General features: G+C 43.9%; 1 protein-coding gene across 7 annotated transcripts in view; it reads right to left on the bottom strand.

The window, feature by feature from the left end:
* The window catches only part of FARP1 (FERM, ARH/RhoGEF and pleckstrin domain protein 1), a 332,832-nt gene that overhangs the window by 249,422 nt on the left and 66,206 nt on the right, over positions 1–17,204 (bottom strand). Inside the window, exon 1 of one of the 7 annotated variants that reach the window (XM_072976478.1) lies at positions 7,556–7,810. The exons of the other annotated variants lie outside the window; for them this stretch is intronic. The gene's annotated coding sequence lies outside the window, so the exon portion shown is untranslated. Of the gene's footprint in view, positions 1–7,555; positions 7,811–17,204 lie in introns of those variants that run through there. 7 annotated transcript variants of the gene reach the window in all.

Genomic DNA, 17,204 nt, shown 5'->3' with positions numbered 1-17,204 from the left:
AAGGTGAGCAAAAAGTCAATAAATAAAAATTAAATTTTAAAAAGGCAGAAAGCCAATCACTGCAAAAGCACTGCTAAATTTGGTCACTGGTTAGCCAGTATACCATTGGTAAACAAAAGTTGATAACATTTTGGTCAATTTCCTTCCCATCTTTACTCTGTATTTTTAGTGTATGAAATAAACATTCTGCAGTTGGGAAGAAGAAAGCCAGGACTCTGGTGGAATGCACCCACTCACTGGCAGCTGAGTCCTCCCCATCACCACACTGTAAGGTCAAGGCTGTGGCAGACCCCTTTCCGGTTTTCACCTCAGTAACTGCAAATGGGGCCCTATCTGCAAACCCCGGACTGTGCCATCTTTGTCAAAGCAAATGGGGGAGTGACCAGAGCAGCGTGGGGACTGGGGTTACCAACACTTTATTCTCTATGGATTGGGGGACCCTTTCCAGATCACGCCCTAATCCCTTGGTCAGAAGAACAGATCTGCTCGGATGCAGCTAAACAACTAACCCTACTTCTGACTCATTCACTAAAGGCACAAGTAATAGACGGTCAACGGGCCCTTCTGATCAGCATGAGACGTTGCGTGGTCACACCCAGGTGAGAAAGATCTGGCCAAGCCGAACACTTGGATATTTTCTGTAATTTGCAGGGACTTAAGGAGGTGCTCCCTCACCCCTACCTCCACCCCACTCCTATTCCCAGCCCCTATGACTGTGGGATTCTAGTCACAGGCTTCCTGAAATCCTGAAAATGGCTCACAGGCCTGCATTCCAGGGGTTGCAAACCCCTTAGGATTCCAAAGGCTCCCGGTTGAAAGGCAAAATCCTATAGTCAATGAAAACCGAAACTGGAGGAAATTTCACCCAGGTTGATGGGTATCCTAAAACACAAAACTCCTTCTAAGGAATTTTCATAAGGTCCACCTGAAACATAAGGCAAACCATGGAATAATTTGCCATTGACTTTTTTATTTATGCCAACTGCCGATAAAAATTCCTCTACTGCTTTTGCAAGGGCAGAACTCTCAGGAACAGATGACCTAATTAAACAGGAGATTTCCTGGCTTACAGCTACGAGAAAGACCAAAATGCAATGAAATGATGCTCAATCTGAAAGGCGCGGTAAGCCAAACTGATTGAGCGAACTGGGTTGGCTTTTTTTTTTTTTCAAATGTGCATACCCAATGTGGCAGGAGCAAAAAAAAACCTGAGAATGACATTCTTAATTGTTTTTATTCATGAAACCCCTAGAATGCGTATTCCCCCATTTACGTCCTGCACATTTTTCACCATGTGATTCTGCCGCACTCTGAACACATCTTCTTGGCACAATTTGTCCTCCTGCCTTTGCTGCTGGGTTGTAGCCAGTGCATCACAACGGGGGTAGGGGGGTCCTGTAGTCTCTCACCCCAGTTTTCAGAAATGTGCTAAATTACCCCACACTCCTGCTGGGCTCTAAGCCCTCCACCCTAGCTGATTTTGCACAGATGTTCAAGGAGAAAGTTTTTTTTTTTTTTTTTTTGCTTTAAATGAATGTCAAGGGCCTGGCAAAATCCTGTACAAAGAAACGCACGAGTCAGCACTGTGTCCCAAAGCTGGTTATGAGCTCACTTCCTTCTCTCTCCAGCTTCTCCACCCCCCCCAAAATAAACAGGGGAACGAGCACACTTGCCCAAAGTCTTAAAAAAAAAAAAAAAAAAAAAAGAAGAAGCACGCAGGTGGCAGGCTCACAGGTAATTCTTCTCTGCTCCTTCAGGTTGAACCTTAAGGGCACTGTGTTAGAGGCAGCCCTGGGAGTCCCGTTCTTTCGGCTGCAGCCAAAAGGGGAGGTCATGGGGAAATTCCGAGGGGGTCACATAACTGCTCAGTGGCACCAGCAAAGGAGCCCGGCAGAGACTGGTCCCATCCCCCACCCCCACCCCATGACACCTTATTTTCAGAGCCTTGTTTATCCTGCCAATTTCTCCCTCCTTCCCATCACTTCCTCCCTGGGGCCACCAAGAACTCCCTCCGCGGCCAAAATTAAATCAGTAGCTGGATTCCTACTCAGAAATGTCTCATTCCTGGCTAAGCAGAACTAGGATTTTCATACTCTTTCCCACCCCGCCCCTCACCCACCACAGGACTGCACAGAGAAAGCCAGCAGGACCTGAGCTGTCATCAGTGACACCTTCTCTCTGTTTCATCCAGCAGAGAACGGCTAACCTGATGTGAGGCTGGCAAACACCCACGGGGAGAGTGAACCCATCTGTGGTCAAGAGATTTAAACAAACAAACAAACAAAACAAAAACAAACCACTCAGACCGTTCTTGATTTTTCTGTGACAGTGACAAAAATGAGATAGATGGAAAAAGGGTACCGGTACATGTGGGGGCACACATATGTTCAAACGGCAGACATAGCTTATAACACATCATAGAAATTCTCTTAGACAGATCCATAAATATCAGACTGAATCTGCACCCTTAGAAAATGAAAAAATTTGCAACTTTTGGAACAATTTAGGTCTCGTATTTTATTGCTTCTGCAACAAACTTCTTTATCATTTTATATCAGATTTTGGCAAAATAAAGTCAACATTGAGTTGAACATGGCAGAGAAACCACCTGCCTGCCTCTCCCACCAAAAAACCTACCAAAAGGACAGTAAACATATCTTTTTAAAAGGACAAAAAACGTATATGTATATATATGTGTAGGTATCAGCAGACAAAACATCCAACTGACACTCAGATGATGGGAAGTGGAGAGATGGAGCTGATGATTTAGCTCCTAAGTGATGCTCAGAGGAGTTCCAACAAAACCTTCTCCTCTGAGTTTCCCGCTGAAGGGAAGAATGACAGGCAGGGTGGAACAGAGGATGAGGGTCCAATAAAGGGGAGGGATCTTGGGGTCTCAGGTCCCCTTTTCCTATCTACCCCAAGCGCCAACTAAGAGGTTTATTATCCAAAGAAAGATAACCAAGGACATCAGAAATGCCGGCAGGCACAATGAGAAACAGTGATGTGATCTGTATCTGCAAACCCAGCCAGAGATGGTGGGAATTAAGGAAAAGTCTGACTGCCCCACGGGACCTATATTCCCCTTCCTCCATCCTGCTTCCAGAATACTCATAGCTTATCCCAGGCTTATCGCAGGCAAGGCTGGCGGGATTTTTCTCTGGAGAATTTGAATGCATACACACACTAACACTGGAGGGTTTCCTCTGACAAGACCACCAGTCGCTGCTTCATCACTTTAACGAAAAATCAGCAATCGGCAAGCCCATCCACAGGCACAGAGATTCAGATCTGATTTTTTGTGCCTTACTCTAAATACGTGCTCTTAATAACAGATAAAGATGAACAAATATTTAAGGAAAGCCTATAAAATCAAAGTCAGGACCAAAACACAAAGGAGGAAAATAAGCCTTGTGAAAACATCCAGATGTTGCAGGGAGCAGAGGAAAGTTTTTTTAAATCTGGAATTAATATCCCCAGAAAGAATATCATGTCTTAAAATATAGCTAGAGATGCTATGGGAAAAAAGCCAATAGCTCTTGGAAATCAACCATAGGGATAACTAAATTTTTGTTTCTATAGTTAATTGAAAGGTTTATTTAAGGAAATGTCATAGAAAGGAGAGGCAAAAAATGCATGGAAATTTAAAAAGTAGAGAATTTTCTTAAATTTCCCAAATAGCAGGAATTACAGAAAGAGAATTAAAAGAAAAAGTTTTTAATTCAAGAAATAACCCAGACTGACAGGCAAGGGTCTCCAGAATAAAAAGAAAAACAAATGCCCAGCAGAAATAATTTAAAAAGGACCCACTCAGATTTATGCCAAAAACTGTGAAGCTTCAAAATATGAGATGGGAAGACTCTAAAATGTTTCAGAGAGATAAAGAAAAAATAAATCACCTACAAAGGATGCTAGAAGACAATGAAGCAATGTCTTTAAAATGTCAAGAGTAATATTTTCAATTTTTAATTCCACATGCAATAAAATTCTCAAGCAAATCTAAGCTTACAGTAAAGAGATGCCAAGAATCAAAAGAAATTTAACTCCCTTGCATCTTTCTGAGAAAGCTACTGGAGTATGTGTTCTATTAAAACAATGGGATATACCATGAAATTAGAGGATGTGGAGTCCAGAAAAGAGTGGGTCCAGGAATGAAGAACAGTAGTCTGTGAATGATGGCTGTGCACCAGGCCTAGAGTACAATCCACTGGCACAAGAGTTGGAGGCGGGGGGCTGCAGACAGTGCACACCAAAGAGAAAAGATGGAGGCACTGAATGTTTACAGGCTGTGTTTTAAAGTTTGGTAAAGAGTAGCTGCAGGAAAATTGGCAGGTCCGTTGAACTTATTTGGAAGAATTGAGCCATGGGTACACAGAAAATCATGAAAATTTTTAAGAAGTGAATTCTCTCCAGGAAAAACAAAGTTTCTGAAGGAAACAATCATAGGACAGTGCCTGGCTCAGCAGTGAAGACTCCATGCCATGGTAATAACAGGCACACCGACAGATGAGTTACCCGGCACTGTCCTACAGCCACGCTGGGAGCGGGAGGGGAGGAGAACCACGGTGAGACAGGGATTCAGAGAGCTAAGTCACTGTCTGCAGTAGGATGCACAGGGACCTTAACAGCCTTTCAACCCACCATCCTGTCTCCAGATGTTCCACCCAGCCCACAGGGTCTCCCCAGACACTGAGGAAGGGGCTCCACCAAAATGAGGAAGAAAAACATGGAAATGGAAAGACACAGGCTCCAGAAAACAGATTTCAGGAAGAGAAGCCAGGGAGATCCCTGAAGCTGACCAAGCCAGAGATCCTACGCCAGGTAATGGAGGCAAAGGGCACCCCCGGGGGAAGCATGGGGGAGATGGCAGGATGCTGACCAGGCCAGACCGGAGCAGCTCAGAAGACCTCCAGACAAATCACCCTTGAAGACCGGGGATAAAACAGGAAATATCTAAGCATCTGATGAAATTTGAATATACTGAAATAGATTTAGGCCAGAGGTGAGAATCATGGAATGAATTAGGCAAGTATATGGAAAATGAAGCAGAGGAAAAGCTAGATAGTTCTTAACTGCAGGGAAGGGAAAATAGGGCAAAAAATGGAAATAGCCATGGGATAAACATGAGCCACAAAGCTAACAGCACAGCTAAGTCATCAAGAGTCAGCTACAACAGCCTGGCACCAAATACTCCTTTACCGCGCATTTGCTTTTTACTCCTGTGTAGCCGCCCGTCATTACCACTAAATATTATCAGAAAAAAATTAACTTGAATTCCACATTACTCTTTGAACCAACATAAATTTTTAAAAATAAACCATAAAGTTCTAGAAGAAATTATGAGATTTAAAAAAAAAATGCTCTCAGACAGAGGAAGCTCTGTCTAAACATGGCCTAGACCCCAGACGCCACGGAAGTAGAGTGATAATGCACAGAGCCAAGAAGCAAAGTACTAAGTCGGACAAAGCATTTAAAATATATTTGACAGAGGGAAGGGATAGCCCAAGTGGCAGAGCGCTTCCTTAGCATGCACGAGTCCTGGGTTCAATCCCCAGCACCTCCTCTAAAAATAAACCTAATTCCCTCCCTCAGCCAAAAAAATTTTATTTAATAAAATACAAAGGGCTGATCTTCTCCATAGGCAAAGGAATTACTACACATCAGTAAGAAAAATATTTTCAAATAGAAAAAGAGGCAAAGGAAAGGAACAGGTAGTGGATAGAAAGCCAGCTAAATCCAAATGGCTTGTCAACATCTGAAAATGTGTCCAACCTCAACAAGCAACAGGAAAAATGCAAATGACAATGAAAAAAAAAAAAAACCTGACATCTCACTGATCAGACTAGGAAAGGTGAAAACATTCAACATCACTATGGCTCCTCTCTGGAACAGGTAGTGAAACACAATGATTAAGAGAGGACTCTGGATCCAGACGGCCTGGATTCAAATTCTTGCTCGCCACTGACTGGATGTGGCCCTGGACCAGGTTAAGTCAGCTCTGTGACCTCAGTTTCCTCATCTGTACAGTTGTAACAACGCTAATACCTATAAGAGTTGCTCTGAGGATGAAACAAGTTAATATCTAGAAGGCACTTGAAACACTTTCTAGCACAAAGCACGCACTATATAAGAATTAACAAAGCAAAGCGGGGAGGGTACAGCTCAGTGGTACAGTAAGTGCTTAGCATGCATAGGGTTCTGGGTTCAATGCTCAGTACCTCCATTAAAAATAAATAAACTAATTACCTCCTCCCCAAAAAAAAAAAGCCAAAAAAAAAGTTAATAAAGCAAAAGAACAAACTCTTGAAGGACAATATGGCAATATCTGTATTTAAAACAAATATACCCTTTGACTACAGACCCCCTTCTAGAATTTCTATTTCAGAAACACTCACAAAGAGACTTCAAGGATCTTCACTGTAGCATTGTTTCTAACAGCAAAATGTTTGAAACAACCTAAATGTCTATCAACAGGGACAACTTTACAGGCATTTAAGGGACCTCCATAAAATGGAATGTTACTTGCCAATAAAAAGAAAGAGGCAGATCTGTACACTAATACAGAACAGTCTTCAGGGTGTCTTAAGTGAAGAGAACAAGATACAACACAGTATCCAACGTATGCCACCAACGTATGTCAAATGTCTATGCATAAAATATTTCTGGAATGATACATTTTTTTAAATGATGGGAGGTTATCATATAAAGGTCCTACCAAGCTTGTTTTAATGGGCAAGAATCATGAGTGATTCTTTCCAAAGTGTTGGAAAGTCTCTTCTCTTAAAGAGAGTAAACGTTCCACATGTAACTTGATTTTCGCTATTTGCTTAACAAATCTTGTTCCCACAGTATTGTGTTAAAACAAACTTCAGCCTGACAAGAGTTCAAACTGCTGGGAACGCTCAATCAGTGCGGTTGCAAACCAAGGCCTGTTGGTCCACGTGCAGAACAGCCTGCTCATAATACCTTTTAATCCTTCAATTAACAATTTGTCTTAAAATACGGATACTGCTGCTCAGAAAACTTCATTTCCTTGAATGTCAGCATAATATGCCAGATTACAGTATAGTTTTAAATGTTTTAAAAGACAACAAACTGAACAATAGACTCAAAAGAATTTTAAATCAAACTAAACTTCATGGCATTTTAAAGATGTAGGGCAGGATTCAAGGAAGAATCAGATCATCACTTGGGATGATCCTAAGAGCTGAAGCTCTTGGCCTGCCAGACAGGCTCTCTCTCGGAGAGACAGAGAGAGAGGTTCCACTCCCCCAAGAGTAAACACGAGACAGCAGAGGAGGAGGCTAAAACAACAGCAGTGAAGAACTCTCTGTCATTCTTAAAACAATTAAAAATATCAGTTCGTTTCCTATGAAACAAAAACCTCAGCTCTCTGAAAGGTTAATGATGCCTCCACTGGACTCACGGCAGTAGGTAAAAATGCATATAAAGGGAAGGGCACAGGCGTGTTACTTACTCTGCTGTGTGATCAAATACAAACCCAGAGTCAAGAGGGTCAATCTGAAGGCACCAAGAGACTTCAGCTTAAACTCACCCAGAGCACCCCAGACTTCCTGGCTCTTTCGGTCTCCAATTAAAATGCCGTTTTCCACAACAAGAGTCCCTGACATGCTGCCCCGTGGGTGGCAAGTGAAGAGTCCAGATGTTCAATCAAACTCTGTAGGGTTAAAACGAACGGCCACTCCTCGCATCTGACCACGGCAGCCAGCCAATCAACAAACATCCATGGGGGCAAAACACCCACATGACAATTTCCTCGTCCTTTCCTTCCCTCCACTCCCCCACAATCTGAAATGCTATTAGGTCTACTCTTCACTAAAAGTAAGACTAGTTCCTGGATTTGGTGCCAATGGTATGACTCACAGTCAAGCCACCCAGTAATTTACTCAGAATTCAGCTCAAGGGGGATAATTACAAGTATTAGGACAGGCCATCCTAGGTTCAATTTATAGGCCACTAATGTAGGATATCATGGCCCCCAAAGAAGGCTTTTTTCCCCTCTAAATGGGCATTTGTTTTTAAGATCTCGAAGCTCCTGAGTTGCAAGGCGCCTCAGCCATTCACGGAACATTGCTTAAGAATCTCTAACTTTACAAGAGGCTGGCCAAGCCCGTGCCCGAGACAGGCTGAAATCAAGTCCAGAAGCTAAAGGACAGCTACTCTAAAGTCGATAAACGGGGTCTGAGGGGATGGTGACAATCAGGTTTGTCATCAATGTGTGACTATAAAGTCAAGGCTTTTACAGATCATGGGGGCTAAACAGCCGGTGAGAAGGTCAGCTCAGGAGTGAGAGGTTCAAGGTAATTCTACTCAGAAGCCCCCAAAGGGGGTCTCATTTTCCTTCCTTCAACCAAGATGTAATGACCACCGACCATGGCCATGGCCTGTGCCAGGCAGCAGTTGCAAAGAAGTGAACAAAATAAACCAGGGCCCACAGATTCACAAGGGAAGGCGCTTTTCCCAGCACACACCACTGAAGCGGGTCCCCAGTTCTCACCCACTCCCTCCCTGGGAGATTCTGCACCTTCTGCCACCTCCAAGCCGGCCAGCAGGCCTGCGCCCGGGCAGTCCGCACTGCCAGAAGCATCCATCCGAGTTAGATGTTTCCTTTAACAGTCAAGACTGTTCTGGCAACATTCCTCTCCGGTTCTATTTTCTAACTCATGAGGAAGGCTTCACACTTCTCACAGAAAGCAGATCCCACACCCCCTCCCCAAACACCAGAGAGGAAAAAATCCAGCGGTAAAAGAGGCAGGAGCAGGGCGTCTTCCTGGCCCCTAAATCCTTCTAAGCAGGCTCTGGGAAATCTCCACATGATAAATATTCAAAGGGCAGGTCATCTGGGGACCCCCCCAGCCCCCACTGTGAGCTCAGCCGCATTCCTCTGAGGAAAGGTCAACAGGAAGTGAACCTCAGAGACCTCTGACCTTAACCACATTCATTTAAGGACTACTGAAGCAACATTAAGGGAGGAGAAATTCACAAAACATATGTACAATATATTATACATCTAAAAACATTAAACACAGTAAAAAATCTAAAAGTTAAAGAAAATGCCGGATGTTGATAATGGGGGGTGGGAGGGTCTATGGAAACTCTATAATTTCCACTCCATTTTGCTGTGGACCTAAAACTGCTCTAAAAAACAAAGTGCATTTTTTTTAATTAAGGAAAGGAAAGAAAACTATATAAGGCAAATATGAAGAAGAGAGCAATCTGTGTGTTTTTCCAGACTACTACTTTACTTTTCCAAGTTTCTATGATGATCCTATTATTTTTGCAATTAAAAAAAAGATAGATACAAAAGAAACAAGGTTATTTTTTAATGTTTTATGAAAAAAAAAAAGACTCAGTGAAACACAGCCAGTTCCCATGTGAAATACATTGGGCTAGCCTTGGGCTCGATTTAGGCCACCAAGGCCACCAAGGCCACCCAAGCCGTTCTGCAAGCATCGCAGGGGAGAGGCCGGCAGCCACCCCCTGCACCAGGCTGGCCTGCGCCTCTGCCCTGCACCACAAAGGCTGGGCCACCATCAGAACTGCAGCATCTGCCTGCCAGGCTGGCATCGCGCAGGGGAGAGCTTCAGGCCCAGCTCCTATATTATGTGGCTTCAATTTAAAAACACATCTTCTTCCCATCCCGCAACCCCCACCCCAGCCCTGACATCAGCACCAAGCGACAAAACGCCAGCCTTGGTGACTCTAACAGGCTTTCATCAGAACTGGGCTTCTGTTTCTCAAAGCTGAACTTCGGTCAGTAACCCGTGGTACCAACCACCATGCTCTCAGAGACAAAGCAACACCTTCAAAAGTGAAGCCAAGGACATGCCTTAAAGTCTGGTGACTCATTCCCCCAAAATGCCTTGAAAGGGAAAATAAAATAGTATCACAATACCAAAAAGGACGAGGAGCTCCTCTGTTGGCCGACTGATGAGACTGTCCTCGTGCTGAGTCCAGGACCACTGGCTGCCTGGGCAAGTGAGGCACTCGCCTTGGGCAAAGAATTTCAGGGGGGCACCAAAACACACAGTAACTAAGATAATCATTGTTAACAAATAATTTTTTTAAAAAACAAATGTAATTTTTTAAAATTCACAGTGTGGGGGAGGGTATAGCTCAGCGGTAGAGCACATGTTTAGTATGCACAGGGTCCTGGGTTCAATCCCCAGTACCTCTAATAAACAAACAAACAAACAAATAAACCTAGTTACGTGTTCCCCCCCAAATTTAAAATTCACAATGAACAGAATAACACACTTTTAAATAAAGACCTGGTCTGACCTTGAACTTGCAAGACCCACTTCAGTCGCCCTAGCCTGGCAGGCTCAGTGATACCTGTACTAGAAGAGGACCCCAAAGTGAGACACAGAGAAGAGTGTGGGCTTGAGGAAAGCCTGATTTCACTGATCGGCTACATGACTGTAGGCATGTTACCAATATTCGAAGTCGCTGCTTCCTCTTCTGTAAAATGAAGATAATACCTTCCTCATTGAGCAAAAGACCAAATAAAAATATATGCAAAGTGCAAGCACACTGTCTAGTATATAGTATAGTACCTGGTACGAGACTGTAGCCCATATCCTGATTCCAAAGAGAAGCCAGATGTGTTTGCTACGTGCTGTTTGTCCTTCTAGCGCGTACAGCAGACTTTCAAGCAATTTTCAGGGAATGGGTTCTGACGGGTTATTAGGTTTTCCCTACCACTGCCCAGCAGACAGACTTTTCTAATTGCATCTTCACCCCATAGAACTGAAGGCCATTCCAAGCACTGAATGACGCCGGGGACGAGAGCCAGTGGGATGGACAATACCCACCCTGGATATTTAGCTCCTGCATACAAGCAGGCAGGGGTACCCAGACAGCACGGCAACAGCGAGCGGGCAAACAATCTCTGCGTGTCTCAGACTCTCAGGAATCAAACCATCAGCACAGTTTCTTGTCCCTGGCAGTCCTTGCTCATTTACCTACCAGCCTGGAAGAAGCAACCGTTCCCTCGCCGTTCCCCTGCCACAGGCCTTAAGCCTCATCACCAACTCCGGACCTGATAACACTGACACTGGGATTTATTTATGTGGCCTTGGAATGACTATTCCCAAACCGTACCTGGAGTCTGAGTTCATGCTGATGAATTATTCCCACTGACCTGAAGCACAGAGTTCAGACAACCTTAAACTTCCAACCCACAAATAAAAAAATACCTTTTGATAATGTCTCCCCTAGAAGACCACCTCTCACCCAAGGGTCATGAGCATCGACATTCCGGTTAGGGACCTTGGAAACACTACAAAGACTAAAATGATCTTTGAGTAGACAGTTTCAATAATACAGCAGGGGAAGACCTGCAATGCCCAAGTATGTCTCAGATGACTGTTTACATTTGTGGCCAGGCTTGGCTCAATTTGCAGGAAAAAAAAAAAATCTTAAAAGGTTTTTCTTTTCTTCCATCTCTTGAAAAACAGTTTGTTTTTCTCATGTTAAATAATCACGGCTGGCTAATTATAAGAGCAATAAAAATTCATTATAGGCAGTTTAGAAAACACAGGAAAGTTCAAAGGAAAAAATAAAAACCACTGGTATTACTCTTATCCAAAAAAAACCCATAGGTAATACCCTGTCCTCAATGTACATAAACACTTATATTTTACATAGAATTTTAAACATATGTGCTCATCTAAGAGTATAATCCCCAAAGAAGAGGCAGGTGACCCCCAGACACAAGAGAGTGAATGAAGAGAATTAAAGTAACAAATGGTTACTGAGCACCTACTACATTCTGGGCACTTTCCCAGGCATCAGGAAAGTGGAGGGTGTGAAACACTTCAGCAGAAGTTGCTCTCAATAAATGGGGAAAGACTTTCTGAGCCTTTTTCCTGGCTCCACCAGGAAAGCTGTGTGACATTCAACAAATCACTTAACCTCTCTGTGCCTCAGTTTCCTATTATACAAAACGGGGATTAAAAATCAGGGTGGTTGGGATGATCACATGACTTTGTACATGTAAAGCCTCAGAATGCAGCCTGGGACTCAGAGGTGCTAGTTACAAGTTACTGCTCAAATAAATAAAAGGAGTTGGGAGGAGAAAAAAACACGTACAAACACAGAAGGTCCAGGCTGACACCTGGGGTAGACTTTAGCCTTCAGAAAATCTTCTGGAAGGAGGCGGGCAGGGAACAGGTGGACATTGGAGCTGAGACAGACTGTGTAGAAAGCTCTTGCGTCCCAAGCAGAGGAAGCAGCAGGTGTAGAGATGGGAGGATGTGAATGAGGAGGGCTCCAGAGGTTTGTTTTACAAACGTCACAAGTCACAAACAGGAGTGTAGGGATGGGGCAGGGGGGCAAGGCAGGGTCAAGAGTGAAATACAGGAGGCATGGAAAGAAAATGGGGTAAAGACCCCAGGTTTCCTTCAGGCACATTTCTCAGTTACAAAAGCAGTTCAAAGCAGCAGAGCTACATTATCCCACATCGCAATCGCTTCAAAAAGAACGCTTTCTGGACTGTTTCGAAAAAGTCAAAGGGAGCTGATTTATGTATTTTAAAATGACTTTTACAAGCAAGCATTTTCTAAAAACTCTATAAAGAGGCTGTGATGCAGTGAGCTAATGCTTCATACCTGCTCTCCAGACATCGCTAAACCCATCAATAATGTCTGTCCAAGCTTCCAGCACGACACAGCAGACCTCAAATAACATACTTCTTATTTGGGGGGTATTATTAAAAATAAAGACCTGAGAACCAAGTCAGATGAGGAATTTGGTCTTTGCTAATTCACAATGACTGGATTTCCCCATTTAGGAAAGGGAAAAAATAGAGAGAGAAAAATATATAGAAAAAAACACAGAATCTGAAAGTGAAAAGAGCTGTGACCAATACCTTTGCTAAAAAGAATGTCATTACTTAAGCTAAAAAAATGACACAAATGAACTTACTTATGAAACAGAAACAGACTCACAGACATAGAAAACTTATGGTTACCAGAGGGGAAAGAGGGGTGGAGGGATAAATCAGGAGTTTGGGATTTGCAGATACTAACTACTATATATAAAATAGATAAATAACAAGGTTTTACTGTATGGCACAGGGAACTATACCCATTATTTTGTAATAACCTATTTTGAAAAAGAATATGAAAAGGTGTATATGTGTGTGTGTGTGTGTGTGTGTATACATATATATACACACACATATATATGTAACTGAAACACTGTGCTATACACCAGAAATTAACACATTGTAAACTGACTACACTTCAGTTTAAAAAAAATGTTTTTAAAGAATGTCATTACATAATGTGTTAATCTTTGCAGAGTTAAGATTCAAAGCTTCATGGTTTAATAATACAAATAACATCTACCATGTCATGAGCTTTTTATAAATTGCCAGACAGTCCCTTTTAGGATATTATCTTCAATTCCCAAAAGAAATTCCAAATTCCCCAAATTCCAAATCTTAACAAATGCTGATCAAGACTTTCATAAGCAATTTATTTTAAATCCATGATTTGTGTCTCCACAGGCATTATTTTGTAGGTATTATTATCTTCATTTTTAAAATGAGAGGAAGCTGAGACTCAGAAATGCAGTGCATCTTGGGGACCACTCAGCTTTTGAGGGGCCAGCTGGGATTTGAACACAGGTCCCTCAGGGCCCATGGTGGCCAGCTTCCAAGATGGCTCCCTACGATCCCTGCCCCCTGGCATCCACACTTCTGTGCAGTCACCTCGCACTAATCCACGGCTGGCCTGTGTGACTAAGAGTACTGTGGGAGTGACAATGTATGACTTACCAGCCTAAGTCACAGCGGCAGTTTCTACCTTGGTCTGCCCACAAATCACTCACGCTGGGAGAAGCTGGCCACCACGTTGTGAGGACACTCAAGCACTTGAACCGAGGAGCCCATGGGCTTTCTTGGAAACAGATCCTACAGCCCCGGCCAACATCTTTACTGCAAATATCCAAACCAGAACTGCCCATCTGAGCGACTCCCAGAGTCCTTCTCCAGAGAAACTGTGAGAGACAGTATTTACTGCTGTCCTAAGGCACTCAGTTTAGGAGCAATCTGTCATGCAGCAGTAGATATTAATACATGCCCCGAAGCCTGTATCCCCTCCTCCACATCTGCACTGCCTTTCAGTTGCTTCAGTCATTTTATCTTTCAATTCTTATCACTGCATTTCATATTGAGAATGAACAAGATACTTACTGAAATCAAGCCTATATGCACACATACACACACGTATCTCAGGTTTCTTATTTGCCTCTATTTCTTGCTGGCACTGTTACACATGGGGCCTCACATTTTATATACACAATTGCTCTTTCCGATCTACCTCATCAAAAAGCGGGCAGCTAACAGAGTTTGTCAAGCCTCTGCTAGATAGTCCAGGAAACTATCTAGTCATATCTTTGGTTAAGCCCCTTGTACAGGTGTTTTCTCAGCGTGTTTTGTTTAAAAAAAATAAACAACCGTGCTGAAACCCCACTACACATCTATTCAAATGGCTAAAATGAAAAGCACTGACAACATTAAGTGCTGGTGAGGACCCCACTTCTGGGTGTCTGCCTGTGAGAAGTCACGCCCACATGGAAACCCGCAGGGGAAAGTTCCCAGCAGCCGTGCGTTTACAGCCACTCTATTCATAACTGACCCAACTGGAAGCAACCTCAATGTCCTTCAACAAGGGAGCGGCTACACAAACTGTGGCACATCCACACAATGGAATACGGCTCAGCAACAGGAGGGAAAGGAGGATGGATGTTCACGATGGCTGAGAAGAATCTCAAAGAGATCGTGTGAGTGAAAGAAGCTAGTCTCAAAAGGCTACCTCCTCTGTGACTGCACTTATATGGTATCCTGGAAAAGAACAAACAGTGACAGAGGGAGGATCAGCGGTTCACAGGGCCTGGGGAAGGAGAGAGGGGAGGGTGACACAAAGGAACAACGTATGGGAACTTTCTGAGTTGATCAGAATGTTCCATGTCCTGATTGTGGTGTTGGGTACACAAATCAGTCCAGGTGGTAAAACTTAACAACAGTACACGGGGAAAAAGTCACTCACGGTACATAAGTGTTTTTTAAATTTTAACGCACAGTTGCTTTCCTTCTAAAGCAATTTCAATTCCCTTTTCCCTTAAGAAGAAATGTATCTGTTAAACAACCTTCAGGGACTAGAGCCCTGTGGATTTCCAAATCTTAAAAAAACAAATAAACAAAAAATGCTGATCAAAAGGACTTGTTACTCTAAGTAACAAGCAAATTACTTAGAGTCTGTGATTTGTATCTCAAGAGCCCAGTGTTTTTCAAACCATTCCATTCGTTATCTTCCTCTACAGCTGAGGACGAATCTCCCACCTGTATGTCCCTATAAAATGCAGTCTTGCCTGGGAGCAAACAGCCTATCAGAAGAACACATGCAGACTCGTACAAGTTCTCAATAAATGTGTCCTGGGTGAGTGAATGGTGGGCTCATCCCTGAAGTCACAGGGCATTAGCTGCATCTGTCCCCAGCCTGTCCCAAAGGCATCCATCCGACAGCCTCTGGGAAAAATCAGCCCCCACATTGGGCCACTCTCTGAGCACAAGGGTGACCATCCACTTAGACGCCCCCTGTTCCGGCATCCCGTGCAGTTAGCAACTCCTTTCAGTATTGAAAATATCTCAGTTTGGACCAAAAACTATATATGGTCCCCCTGAAGACAAGGATGTTTTGGACTGTTTTATTCACTGATGTGAATGTCGAGAATAGCGCCCTCTGGATAAAAAGGTGCTTGACAGAACTGCGTTCAAACTGAGATGAGTTTTACTCTTTCTAACTTGGGAAAAGCTACTGAGAATTTAATGAGTTGTGATCTTCTAGATGCGCAGGATCCTATGGTAAGATTTCCATTACTCCATCAAAGAAAGGCTCTTTTTTAAGCACTGGGAAGATAGGACAGAAGTTTGAGACATGGCTTCTGACCTCCAGAAACTAACACTGGTGAAAAAGGCAAAATTCACATGTCAGGAAGTAACAACGATGCCAGATACTCTGTGTATAAAACCAGTTACGCCACCACCACTGGCACCACTGTCACCTCCCCCAGAGCGCCCTGGGAGCTCTCCAACATGTCTGTGTACAATCTCAAACGGTGAGCCAATGGAGTGGAGACACAGATATGGCTTTGACTGGGAATCTGAAAAACAGGCAAGACTCGGATGTGTCACAAATGGAGCATCTTCCTTCTCAATACATGGTTGTCTTGAAACAGCCCTGTTTGCTGGCGACTGATTAGGGCTGCCAGGAATTAACACCTTGGCTTACTAAGTGTTTCTGAACAAAAAACAGAGACAGGGGATCATGTAAGAGGTCGTCACATTGAGAAGAAAATAATGCAGAGGCACCCCTCCCATCGCAGCCTGACTGGCGTGCTCCTGTATGGGCCAGTTTTGCTAGAAACTCACACCAAGCAAGTTCGATCTCTGCCCCTCTCCTCCCACTCGGGAAGGTGTGTGTGAGTACAAGCGAGAGGAACGGTGTTTGGGGAAGATATCTAAGGAGGGAAAATCACTTATGACACCCGTCGAAGGGAACATTAGGTGAGATCCCTGCTCTCGGTGCTCAACAGCAACATTTATGTGATGGGAACCCGCCAGCATCTGCACAGCCCTGGGAGGAGATGGACTGATGCCTCTCCTTCCTATTTCTTCCCTGCCGGTCCCTCCCCCAGGAAGTTTCTTCCCCTGACAATCCTATCCATCTGGAAAGGCTACTGTGCCCCACCCTCATCCCATCCCTGTACACCCCAAACTCCCACACCCACCACAAGAGGGGTCCCTCAACTGAGCTAAACAGGAGTCCTTCCCTGGAGGGGTGGGGACAGGGGGTTCAAACTCCACTAGGGGATTCTCCATCACAGCAGGAGCGGTACGAGTGCTTCATCCAAAGGAAAAGAACCTGCGCAAAGGTGTGAATAGTTGTTCACGTGACTGGAGGACGCTTGACTTTTAAGACAGGGCCATGGATATTCTACTTCCTGCGATGTACAGGACAGCCCCACCATCCCCAGCAACAGTCCCAAAGTGCCAGTAGAGAGACCCAGAAAAGTGAAGCCAATACCCAGCAAAAAACAGGACACGGTGAGGGCAACCCCACAAGGCTGGCATCTTTGGACCCTCACCTCCACCTGAGATGACCCACCTCTCCCCT

Source organism: Vicugna pacos, chromosome 14 (assembly GCF_048564905.1).
Source record: "Vicugna pacos chromosome 14, VicPac4, whole genome shotgun sequence".
Classification (NCBI taxonomy): Eukaryota; Metazoa; Chordata; class Mammalia; order Artiodactyla; family Camelidae; genus Vicugna; species Vicugna pacos.
Note: the sequence above shows the minus strand (reverse complement) of the source record. Positions and strands in the feature narration are given on the sequence as shown.